This window comes from Magnolia sinica, chromosome 2 (genome assembly GCF_029962835.1).
Source record: "Magnolia sinica isolate HGM2019 chromosome 2, MsV1, whole genome shotgun sequence".
Lineage (NCBI taxonomy): Eukaryota > Viridiplantae > Streptophyta > Magnoliopsida > Magnoliales > Magnoliaceae > Magnolia > Magnolia sinica.
In genome coordinates, this window is record NC_080574.1 from 52,591,441 (window position 1) to 52,611,856 (window position 20,416).

The window sequence follows — 20,416 nt, forward strand, 5'->3', positions numbered from 1 at the left end:
GGCAGGAGCGCGTGACAGATCATCTTGGAGCTTTTGACTATCTTTGTATTTTCCTTTCCGCATTATACTTAATGTTTTATTATAGTGGATATGTGGTGATGTTGTTTTGTGACTTAGTTATGCTTGTGGTTATGCTCCTTTATAAAAAAAATCAGACTAAAAATTCTCCTTGTGGGATCCCAGGATTGGAATCTGGCATATGAGTGCCAGGAGCCAAGAATGGGGTACTACAGAGGCTGTTGGCACCGAATTCGCCGATCGGGAATTCTGTGAGCCCGGTTTCTGAGTTTAGGGCGTGACAATTGTAACATCCGCAGCATGGTATAATTAAATTGGTGTGTTTGGACACATTGCAGTCTCTCATACTAAGCTAGTTTCTATTTGCTGCTCATCACCAAAGAGTCCTCTTTTGCCGCAGCTTGCTATTGGAGGTATGTTAAATTCACCTGATTAGTAAAAGTTAGTTTGCAATATCGATCCCCCATGGCATATAAACACTTAAGCTTTTGAACGAGCTTCCCAAGCGCAGCATTTGACTCAACCGCAGACAAAGCATTTATTGTGAAACCATTTGCATCCAACAATAGACTGGAATGTGAATATTCATTCGGGCCCCATTTAAAAATTTCCTTTAAGTAAGATTCAGCACCTGCAATAAGAGAAGAAGAGCTGGAAGCCATCAAAACATAATAAAGTCATAAGGAAATAATGATGTGAGAACAGAATGGGAATCATATGATGTTTAAATAGGGATTCCCGGCACCCACGATCTAGGCGAGATGTGGCAATGATATCGCCACACATTCTAGGGCATGAAATTTGGAGGTTACCCATGTTTATCGCATTTTATAGATAAGTGAATAGACAATTACAAGTAAAGTAACATAAAGAAAAATAGAGGGGCGATGAAGTGCAAAATGGCTCAATAACTGTCCCATTGCTATTTGTAGTGAAGCCCTTTTCTTTACCATAAAACGAAGAAGTCAGCAGATGTTTCCCGTTTGAGAGCGCACAACAGTTGCCAATTGTCGAACTTCCCATTTGCACTGAAGAAGTTCTGCATACCTCCCTGCATATTCATGCTTCAGTACAATCAGCTCTAATTCTAGAGCCATAATCCTAACTTCCAGATTTTCCAACTCGTTTTGAGAAGTTTTCATTGTTGCGTTCTTGGCCTCAAGCTCTTGGGCAGTGGTCTATGCAAAGATCCTCCTAAACTCGATCATGGCTTGTTTAGCTTCAAGACGATCGATGATGACACCAACATGATAACACGTCTTAAGTAGCCCCTGGAACTCTTGGACGATAAGTACCTTACTGACTAGAGCAAGGTCTATCCAAGAGAAGACGAGGTATAATTTGACTAATCGATCAAGCTTTTCAACCGACTCAGCGTCAAGGGATCCCTTTAAACCCTTCTTCAAAAGAACTTGGAGCTCACCCCTTACGTCATGCAGATTGCTAGAGAGAGAGGGAGATTCGACCATGATCGTCTCCCCAACTAAGGTCCACCGGAAAGAAGAAATGATGTCATCCACGAGAGGAAAGTCTTCGCTAGAGGGCGTAAGAGCAGTCTCTGTCAGAGTTGTATCAGTAACCTCGAATGGGGGAGACTCAGCAACCTTAGTCAAAGTGGTCTCAATGATCTCGACCACGGTGGGCTCTGTAGTTTCAACAAGAGTAGTCTTAATAACCTCGACTGCGGTGTTAGCAGTTTCTTAAGCTTTAACCACGGTCTCTTTAGCCTCGACCATCGTCTTAGTTACCTCCTCGACTGCTGCAATCTCAGGCTTGACTGAAGTTGAAATCTCTTTGATCATTAGGGGTGTTGGTCTTATTGGGATGAGCATCAATGGAGAAAGGAGGTTCGCAATTAACGGTCGAGAGGGAGGCACCATGACCATGCTCTGATCAACTAGGGTAGGGCCATGGGGGACTTATATCTTGTATTACGAGTCATTTGGAAGATTGTTGACTTTGGGTGGACTTGTTTCAATGGTCAGGATCTCAGTAATCACGGGGTCAGGGACCCCTAGGATTGATGATGTTACGATTGTTTCTTTTGATGTTGTTGTTGCGGTTGGGCCACGACCAATTGTTTTCGACAGTTATCAAAAGAACAAGAAAGGGTTAATCAATGCAAGAAGCAAGGAATCATATAGAAATATACGTATGCGCGAGCAATTTTCACCTAGGTCAGATCGAATTACGTAGACGATGGGTTGATCTCTAATGGCCTAGGGTTTTTTTATTATAGTCGCCAACAATTGAGTGGAAGTAGGGAATGGTAGTGGATTAGGATGGTAAGGCGTGAGATGCTTCTCGAAGGGAAGATTAGGATTATTCGATCTCTCTTTATCCTGCCACCATTTATTCAAGTACTTATTAAAATGGGCTTCTTAATGTCGTTTCAAGCCCTCATCGATCTCTTTTAAATAGTCATCAATAGTGAGACGGGGAAGTATGTTTCGAAAGCTGATATGGCCTCAACCGAATAAGTAATTGATGGTTGACACGACCTTGCAGATGTTGGTAGTGGTCGATCATCTATTATTGAATACGGCTTAAGAGGACTGACACGCCATAGAGTAAGGACTAGCGCTTTCGGAGGTGGAGCGGGCGGACCTCCCAAATCAGAAATCTTCTCTCGGGCTATCGATGACTGTGGAACGGAGATTGGATATCAAAGTCGGACATAGTGACCTCTTGGCTAACTGGGACAGCATCCTCGGTCGATGGAACTAGAGGAGGGGCAGTAGTTGATCTGGTTCTTAGTTTGCTAGGTACCTTCTTAGCAGGAGGGGTGGTAGGGGGAGTGAATGTTCTTTTCTTGCCTAACTGAGAGGCAAAGTGGCCAATCAGCTCTAAAGGCTCCCTGTTGTTCAACAACCGAGTATAATGACGTTCCCCCCAATCAAAGAAAGTATCCATGACCTGTAGTAGGTTAGAATAGATAGGGAGCTCGAGAACATTTGCCTCTTAATGGTAAGAAGCGTTAAGCGTGGCATACATACTCGAGTCGAGCACCATCAGGCTACTATAGGGTGGTTGGTTGCATGACTTGTGTGTGAGAGGGTAGGGGATGTAGTAGACTAGGCCAAACTGTTAAGCAAACAGTGAGGATAGTATTGCTCAATCCCAACTTTAGCATTCTTTCCTTGCTCGATCGAGCCTCCATGTGGTAGGTTGTGGCTGAGGAGATGATTGCCCCATGCCTGATGGTATGATTGGCTGCCACCTCATCATCTGGCTTAAATTGGCCAGTGAACCAGCATGGTCCATACACTTCTCCCTCAGAGAAAAGACATGAAAGTCCAATTTTTCTTGGTGTTATTGAGGATGAAGAAGCCTTGGAGGTAAGACTCAACCATGAGATTCTCCTGGAGGCAATGGAGAATTTGATTACCAAAAGAGGAATAGGACTTTCCTTCATACATGTCATGGTTAAACAGAGAATAGCTGAAACAAGCATAGACCCACATCTATAGGAGCCACAGTGGCCCTCCAACAAAATGCAATCCTTTGTGGATGGTCTCGTAGAGACCTCCAATACAAGTGGCTAAGGACGAAAGGCGCCAGGGTGACCTTGATGCCCTGGGCAAGATCTTCAGCCAAAGAGACGTATTTAGTGGAAACATATTAAGCACTCACACACAGAAGGTGATGACATATCCATAAGAGTAAAAATGTTGTATGCTCATCCTCATCGACTGGGCCTTTGAGTTTGTGATAGGCCTTCATAAAATGGGTGTAAGCCTTGACAGACTTGCTCCGGAAATTTTCGCGTCTTCTAGAGACGGAGCCTGGAAAGAAAGTCATGCCAAAGGGTGGCAACTCGGTCAGGTGGGAGATATCTTTAATGGTTGGGCTCATCGGACTGCAACCAAATAAAAATGAGGTGGTCGACATTCTCCAGAACGCCGATAGTGCAAGCAAAAGGGCAGATTTGTCAGATAACCCCAAATAGAGAGTTTGATGCATTTATAGATGTTGAGTTCTTTCCATGTTTCCCTATGTTGTGAGGATACCAGCATGCACCAGGCATCCCAATCTTAAAGGGGCTTTGGCCAGATCCGTAGAGTTTTTAGGGTGTTAGCTAGGTCGGGAATGGAGTTAGATCGAATCTGGATATTCTCCTCGGGGCAGATAGGGAAGAATGGATCCAGTGGCCTGATTTCCTCCGCTTTTACCTCAATGGAGAATACAAGTCCCAAGTAGACATATTCGCTACCGAGCGGTGATTCGAATAACATTTTTTAGCTCATTTTCTTGCAAGAAGATCCACCACTGCCATGATATCCATCTAGTTGAAGGAAGGGGTGGATGAAGAAGAAGCATTTATTACAGATTGAGTAGGAGGAGGTGAAGGTTTTCAGGAAGAAAATTAGAGTTAGGAGAGGAAACTGAGAACGTAAGAAGAAGAAGTTTCAAAAAGGCACTTATATCAACCGAGGAGAGAGAGCATTTATTAAGCCATCATATGATTTTGGCAAGATCAATGGAAGGGACACGTGTTGACGCGGGGATACTCCGACGCCTCGATTAAACGCGATTGATACTAACACATTACGAGGAAGCGGTCGAAGGCGATTATCGTCTAAGCAATGCGTGTACGCATTTAATGCGCTCATTAATGAAAGGTCTTACGTTGCGGTCACCTCTCAATCAGAGGTACAATGATGTGGGGGGTAACATTCACACCCATTTCGGCCATATCCTTCTGTAACCAATCAGAGCAGTTTACATGTGATCTATATAGGTACACATGATGCACTTAAAGATCTGCTTGCAGATATGTATGTAGGTGTCTCAGGAAGCGAAGCCATGGCGTATCAGTCGGTACCGTGTAGCACTAAAGTGATCGAAAGAAGAGCAATCGAGTTCGACTGATCGCGTAAAGGGTAATGTAAAAAAAGGCAGTCGAGCTCGAGTGGTCGCGTGACAAATGGCGCAAGGAGAAGTGAAGGAAGCAGAACATGGGAAGCATCTAGCAGCCAAGTAGTTGAGAGTGGTTAGACCACTGTTGAATTGTGGGAAGGATCTAGAACAACTGGATCAGAGCTATAAATAGAAGAGGATTACAGCATAAAAAATTGTAACACCCCATACTTTTTAGTACTTGAGTGTTACCACAAACACTTAGCTTATTGAATTGTTCACCTCACTCTAACCCGAGTCCAACCTTTAGGAGTAAGCTTCACACGTAGATCGAGTCATCAAACCATTGACTTCCAAGATCACCCACAACATTTCCTAGAGATCAACTTTAGATGCGATCTAGGCCCTTAGGACCGATCATCAATTAATTTGATCTTTGAATCATAATCCTCATATTTTTATGGATCATCCATATATCTACGCTCTCATTTTCTGAGAAAATCCCATGAGACATCTGAAGTATGCTTAAAGACAATCTGCCTACTGGATTGCTAGGATGATCATCAAATGAATGAAATTTAGATTCTTAAATGGAAATATAGAACATTTGACGCTTGAGTCGACCATCGAAATCATCCCATATGGACCATGGCAGGCCCTAGTCTTAAAATCGAGAATTATCGTTCAACAGACCGCAACACTTAATTTAAGAATCCAACCCTTAATCAAAACTATCCAACTATGATTATGGTAACCATTGTTAAATTCCCCTCGAAATCAAATCTGGGGCCAATCCGACCGTCGGGTTGACTAGAATCAATGAGACAACTTGAATTGATCAAGTATGGCCCTCCTAAGCCTTGAATCTGCCTCATCCTTTGTTACAGGTTCCATTTGGACCCGAGGAACCTGATGATCGGAGTAGATTTCTCATGGACATCATTGTGGACCCCATGTACATGGTGCATGTGCACAGGACGTATGCACCTGAAGTGCACTAGACTACACAACTCGGTCCAACTAGTTTGCCCCGAGCCAAAGAAGGAAGGTTTCATCCTTCCTTTTGAATTTTTCTCCCACCCGCAACAAATAAGTGGACAACGTCCATTTCATCGAATTGTGGCCCACCATCAAGAGCCCTTTTGATGATTAGAACCATCCATCATGTTCAGGATGTGGGTCCGACCAAACCTCCTTCCATTTCACGCACGATCACATGTGTGCATGCGCATTGTGCATGCGCACTGTTTCTGGCCAAATCAGGGCATGTGCACGGCTATTTTGCTGAAAACGAAAAAATCCATTTTTGTCTCTTTCCACGTTAACAATTCACGTGTGTTGCCGCCTGACCATCCCAATCATCCATTGTAATCCATCTTAGCCCTTTAAAGTAGGGTTTCCCTTAGCATGCTTAAGTCTCTCTTTCAGCCATTGCACGCTACAACCGAACCCATCACATTTAGAGGAAAACCTCGATGATTGGTGGGTCCCATAAGTCCCTGGGGACCAATTCAGTCCTTCCAAACATTTAAGATCGAACAATGAACCGTCTGATGAGAAACTGCCATGGATGGGTCCATCATGCTCGTTTAAATGAGAAACCCATCAGTGGGTGGTGAGGCCCATTTGTTGATCTGGGACGTCCATTAGGTGGATCATTGTGCCAGAAACTCATCCGTATGAGTGCTTTATAGTCATGCACACAACGTTCCACATGATCAATATTATTAAGGCATTTTAACTCAAGTGAAATCACGAACGGTAACTGATCAAAGGATTATCATTCGTTAACCTAAGAGGGATTGTTAGGACCTATAAAGGGCTACCTATTAAGGCAACTCATCCCCAAAAACTTTGAATAGAAAGTGAGAGAGAGCAGGAGCCATTTTTTCCTTGCCGCACTAGCTCGACTCAGGTCGAGCCCAGACGTTGCTGGAAGCAGCAGGGGGAGAGGAGAAAATGGGGAAGGAGGAAGGAGATAGGGAATAGAGAGGGAGAAAGAGAGATGGAGTAGGGTGGTGCCACATTTTTGTTGAGTGTCAAGGTTGCCGCACTAGCTCAATTCTAGCTAGGTTACAGACTCGCTCGGGCTCAGCCAAGTTAAGCCCTAACCCTGCTAATAATTGTAGCAGGAGAGAAACGAGGAAGAAAGAGAGAGTGAAGAAGGAGAAGCAAGGGTAAAGAGAGAGTGGGTTCGAGTGCAACCCTGACTCGTTACTGAGTCAAGTTGAGCTCGGACCTGGTTCGAGTTGGAGGCTTGCTGGAGTTCCAAAAGGAAAGAATGAAAGAAAAAAAAAGATAATTCAAAGAAGGAGAGAGAGGAAGAGAACTAAGTGAGAGAGAGAGAGAGATAGGGAACCGAGTCTGATTAGGTCGAGTTGGGTTTGGGCCTAGTCTAGAATTCCAACAGGAAGAGAGAGAGAGAGAGAGAGAGAGAGAGTAAGAGAGAAAGAAGAATGAAAAATGAGAGAGTATAGAGAGAGGTTAGAGTCGTTGTTACACCTGCCGAGTCAACTCGATTGAGCTGTCGGGCCGACTCGGCAGATCTGTGTGTGGAGCTGAGTTGACCCAGTTCAGGTTGAGTTGGTTCAAGTCGAGGTAGGCAAACCAAGTCAACTTAACTCAGTTTAGCAAGGTATGCTTCTTTCCTTCATTTTAGGATTCTAATATTATTTTGAAGTAAAATATTCTATTCTTGAATCTTTAGGTGGGATATAAACATTGTAGATTTCAAATACTCTTATAAAATCTTATAATCGGGCCAAGTTGTGTTCGAAATAAACACATTTGAGAGATTGGAGTTTTCTTTTAAATACTCAGAATCCTAGACCTCACTCAGAGGTGAGGACTCACCCTTTGAGCTTCCTACTTAAATTCATCAATCTGGACATAGATGATGCTTTGATTTCTCTCCTTTAGTATCTCTTAAGTTACTTGATTAAGCTACTTACCTCACTATTGAATATGATAATATGTTGCGTAATTATTTCCTGTGTTAAATGATAGACATCTCCCTTTTAATTATATCAAGCATACATGATTTGATGATAACATGCTATCCTTAGTTTTACATCTAATAATTAACTATATGTTTACCACTTACGATTAAGTAATCGAATGAATGGAACCTGTCATGGACTTACTATCTTACAGTTCATATTTGACATACACGGCTTTGATCGCATATTTGCCCACGTGGCTTGGATCACATATTTGCCTTTCACAGCTTTGATGGATATTGGCGCCTCTTTATGGCTTGTTGGTTCTATTTACATATCCTGTTGATTTTTGGGTCATTATGCGGAGTTCATTATGATTTTTGAGTAGACTTTAAGTTCGTTTATCGATTTTCTAGCCATCTTACAGAGTTCATATGATTTCCGGATGACGTTGAAGTTTTTATATTAATTCTCACTTCATCTTGCGTTGTTCAGTCATACTGTGATTTTCGGATGGAGCGAGAGTTCGCTTATCGATTTTCTAACCATTTTGCGGTGTTCACGTACGATATCATTTTTTAGTGAAGTAGATGTTTCTATGTTATTCTCTCTTCATCTTACAGTGTTCAGTTGTATATGATTTCTAGGTGAAGCTGAAGTTCGCTTATCGATTTTCTAGCCATCTTGTAGTGTTCACATACGATATGATTTCTGGGTGAAGTAAAGGTTTGGATGTTGATGTTCTAACAATCTCGCGATGTTCAGTCATATTGTGATTTCTGGGTAGAGCGGGAGTTCGCTTATTGATTTTCTAGTCATCTTGCGGTGTTCACATATGATATGATTTTCGGGTGGTCTAGAGTTTATATGTTGATTCTCTCTTCATCTTGTGGTGTTCAATTATACTATGATTTCCGGGTGGAGCTGAAGTTCGCTTTTCAATTTTCTATCTTACAATGTTCACATACGATATGATTTTCGGTTAAAGTAGAGGTTTAAAAGTTAATTTTTTATTCACCTTTCAGAGTTTACTTGTATTGTGATTTTTGAGTGGAGGAATTCGCTTATCGATTTTCTAGCCATCTTACGAAGTTCACATACAATGTGATTTCCACATGTAATAGAAAGTTGTATGATTGATTATTTGGCTATCTGGATACGTTCACTTGCATTATGATTGCTATTACATTTCCTTAATGTTGAAATTATGTTGACTAGCTTATTTCTGAATATATGATCATGATTTTAAATTGCGTTATACTAGATTATGAATGATGAGTGTATAATCTTAGAGGGTACACCTCACTGCGATAGCCATTAACGCTATCAAACCATATCAGTTGATCAGGCATAAAGCAAGCTGATGCTGTTCACTGGGTTACTAGAACAGATCGGGTAACTGAGGACCTAAACAGTGTCCCTGCGACCCACATTGATCTCTATTACTAGATGATAGATTTTTGTTTTTGTTTAATGAATTTTATTATTTAGGATTGTATAAGTCCTGTATGGGCACTACATTCAGAATTTTATCGTGGTTAGAATGTTCTTATATAATGCATGGTTTACTCTATAATACCCCAAACATTTTAATACTCAAGTATTTAAAGTTCTTGAGTATCACCAAGAAGTTAACTTAATATGTACGCGTACGTACCAATCTAACTATCGTAACCTTTTACACATTCTCCAACACTAATCTGACCATGAGAAATAATCTCCATGCCTAGATCAAGCCATCTAACCGTTGATTTTAAGACAGGACCATCCATCATGTGATTTGACATATGAACCTTCCTTTAAATGAATTGGCAAATAACTCACCATCCGTAATGATTTAGATGTAAGTTTGTTTGTAAGAATTGTTTAAAAATGTGTATACAACCACGTAGAACCATTAGATTTCACAAAACTCTTAGATCATCAATAATTATGAAAATGCCACTAACCTGGACCCCTGAATTCTAGATCACATAGTTTCCACTATCCATTTAACGTCCATCAAAGGTCATGGGTAGTCGTAGTAGGATATCTGTAAGACCCGTACCCTTGACCGCACTGTTCTATAGACTTCCGCGTCCTCCTAGTCGAATTTAGGTCCCTCGACCTGCATCCGATGTTTGCGTGTGATCCTAAGCCGAGTCCTGCATACTGAAATCACCTCGACCCGAAACTTGTACCTTAGCGACCGCGCCGTCGCCACAGTCCCAACACTGCGACTTGCGCACTGATCCGATACTTGGGCTAGGAGATGTGGGCCCGCATTTGTTCCGAAGAAAAGCTACGCGTTGCGAATTCCAAGAGAATCTTTATGACCCGTCACATCAAATCAAGTCAAGTACACCACCCATACCCCATGCCACCTCACCTTATCCCAAGTACAAACACCCACTCCCTCTTTTCCATAAGTCAACTCTCTCTCTCCCTACCCATCCCTCTTTTATCAAAATTTCAAACAAACTCATACATCTCCATCCCCTTCCTTACAACACCCATTCCACCCATCCCATATTAATCCATCACCTCTCTTTCTCTCTTATTCTCTAAGCAATCTCCCAACTCCCATGAGAGCTTCCAACGTCCAAGCTCTCTCTCCCAAAAACAAGTGTAGCCCACTTTCCCACCCTCTCATCTCCCATCTCAATCATTCATTCTCCATCAACCTCCATTAAAATAGAAGGCAAGGAGCATAGGAACTCATGGAGCTAAAGAAGAAGGCTGATAGGTGAGTGATCCACCGTTAATTTCAATTTCTAAGGGCCCACTTACTGTGGGACCCACTTGATGCATGCATTGTATTTGGGAGGGCCCAATAGTGGCAGGGTCCCTCCCCTTCACTTGTATTTCTCTCTCTCACTCTCACTCTCTCTCTCTCTCAGATTTTGTGGCCCACCTGATGAATGAGTTGTATCCACGCTGTCATGGTGGGGCCTCGCTTTGCCGTATGTAATTCATTATCATTGTCCATCTGGACAGTACTGATTGAAAACCCCATGATGTATGTGAACGTCCTAGTCGTCCATTGAATGGACGTGGACCCTACCACAACAGCGTGTGGGGCCTACCATGATGGATGTACATCCAGACCATCCATTCATGTGGAGCCTACCATCAAGCCGTCCGCCCAGCATCTCTGGACGTTAAGTGCTGACAGTCCCACCTCCCACACACTCACGTATATATATATATATATATAATATTATATTATGATATATGTTATTATATAAATATAATATTTTATATTAAATGATAATATGGTGGGCCACTCTCACATGGGACCCACCTTACCTCAGCAACTATACAGCAATTGTATTGACGTCAGACTTCCGCTGATGGATGGATCTTATCCAACCGTCCATCCATTTGGCTTACCTGGATATGGTGAGCCACGCTCTTGGACCCTCACCATGATGCGTGGATACATCTGTTGAACGTGTGGGGGCCAGCACCACCATCCATTCATTCGCTGAGCTCGTCGACGACTTGAGACTTAAAAAAATGAAGTAGATTCACATCTCTGGTGGGCCACGTACATGGACCCCACCCCTGATGTATGTGATCCAGCCAAACCATCCATTCATCGGGCGAGCTTGTCTCAAGGCTTGAGACTAAAAATAAGATAGATCTGGTATCACGTGGACCACACTACAGAAGATAGTGGATTGAACACCCACCATTGAAACCCCTTTTAGGTTACAGAAGTTTTGAACCAATATGATATTTGTTTTCCCTCATTGTTTAGGTCTTTGTGACCTTATGAACAGTGTGGATGGGAAATAAATGTTATGGTGGGCCCTCTAAATTTTTAACAGTGTGAATCAATATCACCACTGCCATTTATGGTATGGTCCAGATGATCCTTTGGATATGTTCCCTTTTTTATGCTCTAAAATGATCTCTAACAATAGATGAATGGTGTATTGGAATCGGCCCATTTAAATTAGCCCATTTAATTAGACTTATTTATTCAGCCCATTTAAATCGGCCCATTTGAATCGACCCATTTGATTCGGCCCATTTGAATCAGCCCATTTCATTCGGCCCATTGATTCGGCCCATTTGAATCGACCCATTTCATTCGGCCCATTGATTCGGCCCATATGATTCGGCCCATTTGATTCGACCCATTGGATACGGCCCAATGTTATATGTATATTGGCCCATGAGTGAGTCCCAATGTGGTGCGTATATGCCCCATAAGCGAGGCCCATGATGATGTGTATTAGACCCTTGTATGAGACCATGGACCCATTATACGATTGGCCCTATGAGCGTCATTCCTTAAGAGCAATGTTGGCTAAAGGTCCACATTGATGGGCAATGATGGTTGGACGTCCACATTGTGACCTTCCCTTAGGCCTTGTTAGGCCCTTTCTCATCATTCTCTAGTGGGTTAACCCAAACACTTAGGCCCTATTGATTTTAATTGGTCCATCATCAATCGTCCATTTATAGACCCCGCTTTGCGTCGAGGTTGATTATCGATGCCTATTATCGGTGTTGATTGTCGATACCGACTACCATTGTCAATTATAAGTTTGTGACAGCATAGCATTATGATACATGCACATATACATCATCTGTATGTTTGTTATGAGATGTGATTGACCATTGCATATGTCATAGTATAGGTGGTTTATGGGACTCCCTGATAGGCAGAGTACCCCACATGAGCGCATGGTATACATAAGATTGATGCATGATTGAACTGCCTGACTCATGAACATTTGTATTTGTGTAATTGTGAGTACTGAGCGCCCTAGCGACATCAGGGCTGTGGCCTCCACTGACACATTGTGAGTGGCCGGATTGGATACCAAAAATATTATTTCTAGCATCAGGGCGCCATAGATGTCCCTGGGTGAAAATCCCTAAAGTCGATGGTTCCAGAGGATGACTCTAACATCGAGACCGAGTGGATACATGAGCGCACGAGGGCCGAATACCAGGAGGCCGCGTCTCTCACTATATCGTGGTCGATTAAAAAGAGGTGTGGCCTTACCCGCCCAAGGATAGGGGGCATTGTTAGGCTGAGTTTGACCAGCTCGTGAATGAGTCCGCTATCGACATGCCAGATAAGTATTGACAGACTATTGGCTAGGCGGATAGTGAGGTTTCTTACACTCACTTGGACTGTGCGCCTGGGAAAGGGACAATGTCATTTGGAGTGTACTAAACCCCAGTGATTATCTAGAATGAGAACTGTACTGATATTTGATGCTCTAATGATGAGCTACATTGATATTTGGATTTGGATGAGGATTGGCATGCTTGAGTTGCATCTCGCATCGCATGGTCTTGATATGGCCGAGAGTATTCATATCTTGCACCGCATAGCCTTGGTACGGTTGATTGCATTCATGTACTCATCAGCATGATTCCGCATTACTCTGACATTGCATTCTGAGCACGTTCATATTATGCACACACTTACACCACCCTCTAAGCTTTCTATAAGTTTATGCACGATTGATGCGTGCAGGTGACATCAGGACGCAGCCGTAGCTTCACCATAGTAGGAGCATGCAGTCGAGCTTCAGGAATTTCTGTTATTATTATCTTCTATTTTTCTTTGTACACATTATACCTTAAAGTTTTTTATCATAGTGGATTATGTGATGGTGTTCTTGTGGTTATTGTTCGTGGGTTATGCTTATGGTTATGGTTATACTAAATCAAAATCATGTTTGAAATCCTCCTTATAGGATCCCAATATCGGAACCTGGTGTATAGGTACCGGGAGCCGAGAATGGGGTATTATGAAGGCTATCGACGCCGGATTCGGTGATCGAGAATTTTGTGATCTCGGTTTCTAAGTTTAGGGCATGATAGAAGTTGGTATTAGAGCATAACTTGGGAATAACCGAGAACAACATCACATGTTTGCTATGAGTTTAGGACGATTAGGTTCCGAGTGCGTAACCTTCTGATTTAGTTCCCTAACATGCGTGTATTCGAGAGATTCTCTAGGTTGATTGGCGTCCTTATTCTTTCCTATAGGACATGCCGCCCGGGAGCGTGACCCGAGCGACTCCTGCTCCACCACATGAGGCTCCCGCTTTACCAGCTACGACTCCTACTCCACCTCCAAAGATCCCTGTTCCCTATCTTGAGGATGTCATTTCTCCACTTGAGACCAGTGCGAATCCGATCGTACCTGTGAGTGCCTCCCAGTTAGAGCAGATATTGCAGGCTCTAACGGCTGCGCTTCAGGGACAGGGCGGGCACCCTGTTGTTTCGCCAACCCAGGCAGAGTAAGAGAGCTCGAGTGCCCTTCTTCAAGAGTTATGCTCAATCCCCCACTTTCCAGGGCGAGCTAGATCCGACTGCAGCCAAGAGGTGGCGCTCCGATGTGGAGAAGATTTTTGATACTCTTGCATGTACGACCCAGCAGCGAGTCCAGTTGGTCGTATTTCTTCTCCAAGGTGAGGCCGAGCACTGGTGGACTCCGTTACCCGTGTTGTAAGGCCCACTTTTGTTTGGACATGAGAGGATTTTATTAATCAATTCGAGTAGCAGTACTTCCCCTACCACATTCATCGTTAAAGAGAGTTAGAGTTCGAGACCTTGATGCAGGGAGACATGTCTGTGGCACAGAATGCGGCTCATTTTGTGGCGTTATCGAGGTTTACTCCATATTTAGTTGATAATGAGGGGCAGAAGGCCCGCCGTTTCGAGAACGGCTTACGTTACGGTCTTCAAGGTCGTGTTATTAGGCATGAGCTCCCGACTTTTCAGGTGGTAGTACGGAAGGCTCAGATTTATAAGACTGAGTGGGCCAGCACACAGAGTGATCGAGATCAGAGGAGAGGCCGGAAGAGGCAAGCCCCCCCAATAGCTCCCAACAGCATCAACGAAGAGTCACTCATCTGCCATAGCACCAGCAGCACCAGCAATCAGGGCACCACGTGCATGAGTGCCCCTGCCCTCATCTGCAGCAGCCAGAGGGCCACAATAGCCTCCAGCGTAATAGCGACCACAGCTACCTCAGCCATCGAGGCGAGGCCCAAGCAGCAGCAGAGATAGCAATACAGGCATCCGCAGAGGCAGCAGCAGCAGTAAGGACCCCAAAGGAGACATGCAACTCCCCAACCAGCTCAGGTTAGGTTTTATGCGGCTCAATAGGACACGCAGTCCTCCGAAGGAGTCATTGAGGGTATACTTTCAATCTTTGCATGCATCGCTCAACTTTTATTTGATTCTGGTACTTCGCACTCGCTTATATCCAAGGGATTCTGCTATTTGACTGGATTGCAGACAGAGTCTACTCAAGAGGGGTTGACCGTATTGACGCCCTTGGAGAAGACTACAGTATTAGGCCGCTTCTCTGTCTTGCCCCATGTTAGTGGGAGAGATTTTCTTACCCGTCGACTTGTACATGCTGCCAATGTCAGATTTTGACGTTATTTTGGGCATGGATTGGCTTACTAAGTACCACGTCATCTTGAACTATTTCACGAGGACAGTCACGTTCTGCATACCAGGCTTACCGCAGTTTCAGTTCATTGCCAAACCCAAAGGAGAACCGTTGTCTTGTTTGATATCCTACGCCGTTAAGGAGCCTGTTGCCGTATGTATTGATCAATTGTCGATTGTCTGTAATTTCCCCGCTGTGTTTCAGGAGATTCCGGGGTTGCCGCCTCTTCGGCATATTGAGTTCCAGATCGATCTTGTGCCCGATACCATGCCTATCTCGAAGGCTTAATACCGTATGGCACTAGTTGTAGTTGGATGAGTTGTGAGAGTTGGGATTCATCCGTCTGAGCAGTTCTCCGTGGGGAGCACCAGTACTCTTCGTCAGGAAGAAGGACGGCTCATTAAGGCTCTACATGGATTACCGTGGGCTCAACCGGGTCACGATCAAGAACAAGTACCCGCTCCCGATGATAGATGATTTGTTTGATCAGCTGCAGGGTGCACAGTTCTTTTCGAAGATTTAACTACGTTCCGATTATCATCAGATTCAGGTCCGAGAGGAGGACATCCTAAAGACAGATTTCAGGACGCGTTATGATCATTTTGAGTTTTAGGTCATGTCCTTCGGACTGACCAATGCACCTGCAGTTTTCATGTAATTGATGAACGAGGTCTTCCATCCATATCTCGATTAATTTGTTGCGGTCTTCATCGACGACATTCTGATATATTTGAGGACCCGTGAAGACCATATGCAATATTTAGAGATCGCATTGCAGACCCTTCGTGCCCACTAGTTATATACGAAGCTGGAGAAGTGTGAATTTTAGCAGGAGGAGGTGAAGTTCCTCGGTCACGTGATGATGAGGGAGGGTGTCACAATGAACCACTCGAAGGTTGAGGCAGTTCATCAGTGGGGCCAGCCCACGACTACATCCAAGATCCACAGTTTCCTTGATTTAGTGGGATACTATAAGAGTTTCATTGAGGGCTTCTCCCGTATTGCAGCCTAGTTGACCAGGTTGACTCGGAAGGGCGCAGAATTTGTTTAGACTGATGTATGTGAGCAAGCATTCATGGAGCTGAAGGATCGTCTGACATCCGCCCCTATCCTCACTCTTCCCTTTGGGAGTGATGGATTTGTTGTATTTATTGACGCTTCGCGTATTGGTTTGGGTGCTATCCTGATGCAGCGTGGGAAACTAGTGGCTTATGCGTCTTGCCAGCTCAAGGTTCATGAGTTGAATTACCCCACACATGATTTGGAGCTGGCAGCAGTCATCTTCACACTGAAGGTGTGGAGCCACTACCTCTATGGGGTTAGATTCGAGCTCTTCTCCGACCACAAGAGCTTGAAGTACTTATTCTCTTAGTCTGAGCTAAACAAGAGGCAAAGGCGTTGGATGGAGCTCCTGAAATACTATGATTTTGACCTCCAGTACCACCCAAGCAAGGCAAACGTGGTGACAGATGCCATCAACCATCAGCCACGGGGCCTGGTGGCACACATGATAATTCAGGAGTGGAGGATGCTCAAGGATATAGCAGAGTATAACTTTGAGTTTGGTCTGTAGTCTTCTATCGTTCAGCTATCGAGCCTGTCAATTTAACCCTCTCTTATTACAAGGGTGATAGAGGCTTAGCAGATAGACGAGTCATTACAAGATTATCAAGAAGAGGCAACATTTGAGAGTCAGACAGATTAACAGATTGGTTCTGATGGTGGACTTCAATTCAGAGGTCAACTGTGTGTCCCGGACTTGAGTTACGCAGAGATCTTATAACCGAGTCACATCGATCGTGGTTTTTTATCCATCCTAGCTCGATAAAGATATATCGTGATATGAGAAGACAGTAATTTTGGGCAGGGATAAAGCGCCAGATCACCAGTTTTGTGGCAAAGTGTGAAACATGCTGGCGTGTCAAGGCCGATCATCAGAGACCCCCTAGTCTATTGCAGCCATTGAGCATCCCGACGTAAAAGTGGAAGCACGTATCGACAAATTTCATTATGGGTTTGCTAAGGACTCAGAGCGGTCATGACGCTATCTGGGTTGTCGTGGATCACCTGACGAAGTCGACACACTTTCTTGCGATTCGTGAGACTTGGCATGCAGACCGGCTCACCAAGCTGTTTGTTGATGAGATCATGAGACTGCACGGTGTTCCTGTCTCGATCGTTTCAGACCGAGACCCGAAGTTCACGTCTCAGTTTTGGGGGAGCTTTCAGAGAGCGATGGGCACTGATTTGTAGCTCAGCACCGCGTATCATAAGCAGACTGATGGACAAACCGAAAGGGTCAACCAGATCCTTAAGGATATGCTCAGAGTTTGCACGATCAACTTTTCGGATAGCTGGGATGAGCATCTACGATTGGCTGAGTTTGCATACAACAACAGCTATTAGGTGACCATTGGCATGGCTCCTTTTAAGGCATTATATGGCAAACCGCGCAGATCTCCGAGTTGTTGGACCGAGGTCGGAGAGCGGTGTCTCCTAGATCCCGAGCTTATGCAGCAGACGTCAGAGGCTATTGATATCATCAGGAAGAAGATGCGCATAGCTCAGAGCTGGCAGAAGAGTTTTGCTGATCGCTAGCGTCTTCCCTTGGAGTTCGCTGTTAGGGATAGTGTATCTCAAGGTCTCGCACATGAAGGGCGTAATTTGATTTAGAGCGAAGGGCAAGCTTGCCCCGAGATTTATAAGACCTTTCGAGATCACTGGGCATGTTGGTGTCATGGCCTATCGGCTTACCTTGCCATCTCAATTGTCTGGCATCCATAACATTTTTCATGTCTTTATGCTGAGGAAACGTGGGTCAGACATAGTTCCTGTTATTGATTGGTAGCCACTGGAAGTTCGTGAGGACGCTTCTTACATTGAGCAACCAGTTTGTATCCTTGATCGGAAGGAGCAGGTCCTCCGGACCAAGGTCATTTCCTTGGTGAAGGTTCAGTGGAGCCACCATTCTATTGATGAGGCATCTTGGGAGAGCGAGGCCGAGCTTCGAGAGCATTATCCCCATCTCTTTGATGATTGATTATATATTGTATCATGTACGTTGTCTCCGATTTTATATGATGATGCTTTGTTTCCTCTTCTATTATGAGTTATGTTTGATAATATAAATTTTAAGGATAAAATTTTTATTTGGAGGGGAGAGTTGTAAGACTCGTACCCTTGACCATACCATTCCATATACTTCCGCGGTCATCCCAGTTGAATTCTGGCAACCCTCGACCTGTATCCGATATTTGCACATGATCCTAAGCTGAGTCCTGCATACCAAAGTCGGCTCGACCCGAAACTTGTACCTTAATGACTATGTCGTCGCCACGGTTCTAATACCGCGACTCGCGCACCGATCCAATACCCAGGCTAGGAGATGTGGGCCCATATTCGTTCTGAAGAAATGCCGCGCGTTACGAATTCCGAGAGAATCTCTACCACCCGTCACATCAAATCAAGTCAAGTACATCACCCATATTCCATGCCACCTCACCCTATCCCAAGTACAAACACATACTCCCTCTTTTCCACAAGTCAATTCTCTCTCTCCCTACCCATCCCTCTTTTACTAAAATTTCAAACAAACTCATACCTCTCCATCCCCTTCCTTACAACACCCATTCCACCTATCCCATATCAATCTATCACCTCTCTTTCTCTCTTATTCTCTAAGCAATCTCCCAACTCCCATGAGAGCTTCCAATGTCCAAGCTCTCTCTCCCAAAAACAAGTGTAGCCCACTTTCCCACCCTCTCATCTCCCATCTCAACCATTTATTCTCCATCAACCTCCATTAAAATAGAAGGTAAGGAGCATAGGAGCCCGTGGAGCTAAAGAAGAAGACCGATAGGTGGGTGATCCACCATTGATTTCAATTTCTAAGCGCTCACTTATTGTGGGACCCACTTAATGTATGCATTATATTTGGGAGGGCCCAATAATGGCATGGTCCCTCCCCTTCGCGTGTATTTCACTCTCCTCTCTCTCTCTCTCTCTCAGATTTTGTGACCCACCTGATGAATGGTTGTATCCATGCTGTCATGGTGGGGCCCACTTTACCGTATGTAATTCATCGTCCATCTGGACGGTACTGATTGGAAACCCCAGGATGTATGCGAACGTCCTAGTCGTCCATTGAATGGACATGGACCCTACCACAGTAGCGTGTGGGGCCTACCATGATGGATGTACATCCAAACCGTCCATTCATGTGGAGCCTACCATCAGGCCGTCCGCCCAACGTCTCTGGAGGCTGGGCACTGACAGTCCCACCTCCCACACACTCACATATATATATAATATATTATATTATGATATATGTTATTATATAAATATAATATTTTATATTAAATGATAATATAGTGGGCCACTCTCACGTGGGACCCACCTTACCTCAGCAGCTATATCGACGTCAGCTGTATCTGACATGTGGTGAGATCATCACCGTCCAGAGGTCTGGACGGTGGGACTTCCATTGATGGATGGATCTCATCTAACTGTCCATCCATTTAGCTTGCCCGGATATGGTGGGCCACGCTCTTAAACCCCCACTGTGATGCGTGTGTTATATCCCTACCGTTCATCTGTTGAACGCGTGGGGGCCAGCACCACCGACCATTCATTTGGCAAGCTCGTCAACGATTTGAGACTAAAAAAATGAAGTAGATTCACTTCTCTGGTGGGCCACGTACATGGACCCCACCCCTGATGTATGTGATCCAGCCAAACTATCCATTCATCTGGCGAGCTTGTCTCAAGGCTTGAGACTGAAAATAAGACAGATCTGGTATCACGTGGACCGCACTATAGAAAATAGTGGATTGAACACCCACCATTGAAACCCCTTTTGGGTTACAGAAGTTTTGAACTAATATGATATTTGTTTTCCCTCACTATTCAGGTCTTTGTGACCTTATGAACAGTCTGGATGGGAAATAAATGTTATGGTGGGCCTTCTAAATTTTTAACAGTGTGAATCATTATCACAACTGCCATTTGTGGTATGGTCCAGATGATCCTTTGGATATGATTCCTTTTTTTATACTCTAAAATGATCTCTAACAATGGATGAATGGTGTATTGGAATCGGACCATTTGAATCAACCCATTTGAATTAGCCCATTTGATTTGGCCAATTTGATTCGACCCATTTGAATCGACCCATTTGATTCAT